We start from the raw sequence: 608 nt of genomic DNA, 5'->3' as shown, positions 1-608 counted from the left end.
CTCAAGGACCTCATTCCCCACCCCCCCCCAGGGGTCTCTCCACCCACTGGGGTCCCGTTCCCCGCCACTACCCCGCAATGTCCTTCCTCGCAGGAATCTACGGCCTCCGCAGCACAAACCCTCCGCCCAGAGTCCCTTCTCTCTTCCCCAGCTCCCGCTTCGGTTCCGTCCTCGCCCTCCAGAGCCGCGGAGGATCCCTCCCCCCACCACAAACCGTCCCCGGTCTCCGGTCGCCGGTTTCGGACCGGGGCAACCGCACCTCTCACCTTCAGCCGAAGATGGTGGCGCCGGCGCACGTCCCCAGCCGCGACCACAGAACCGGCGCCTCAGTCCCAAACCCACCGCTGCCTCCGCCGGGCTCCTTTAGCACTGCTACTCCGGGCTGCCCCACCCACTCCCACCCTCATTGGGCCAGCTCCACGCCCGTCACCACGGCCCCCAGACCCACTGGTCCGTTTGCGCGCCCATCTCCAAGGGAAGACGTTAGCAACCCGAACGAAGCTACCTTCCCGAGGTCCGTTCCCTCCACCCACCTGAAACGATGCTCATTGGCTTCCGCTCCCAGCCCAGGCGGCCGAGGCCCCCATATTACAGGCTAACGCCCACGT

General features: G+C 67.3%; 1 protein-coding gene across 3 annotated transcripts in view; it reads right to left on the bottom strand.

Moving 5' to 3' along the window:
* MYH10 (myosin, heavy chain 10, non-muscle) overlaps positions 1-592 on the bottom strand; it is a 122,200-nt gene extending 121,608 nt beyond the window's left edge. For 2 of the 3 annotated variants that reach the window (XM_010843029.1, XM_010843031.1), the window contains exon 1: positions 267-517. The gene's annotated coding sequence lies outside the window, so the exon portion shown is untranslated. The other variant, XM_010843030.1, reaches the window with a different exon arrangement.
* Between the last annotated feature and the right edge of the window lie 16 nt (positions 593-608).

The sequence above is a fragment of the Bison bison genome, unplaced genomic scaffold (assembly GCF_000754665.1).
Source record: "Bison bison bison isolate TAMUID 2011002044 unplaced genomic scaffold, Bison_UMD1.0 scf7180017864180, whole genome shotgun sequence".
Lineage (NCBI taxonomy): Eukaryota > Metazoa > Chordata > Mammalia > Artiodactyla > Bovidae > Bison > Bison bison.
The sequence above is the reverse complement of the archived record's forward strand: the minus strand, read 5'-3'. Positions and strand labels throughout refer to the sequence as shown.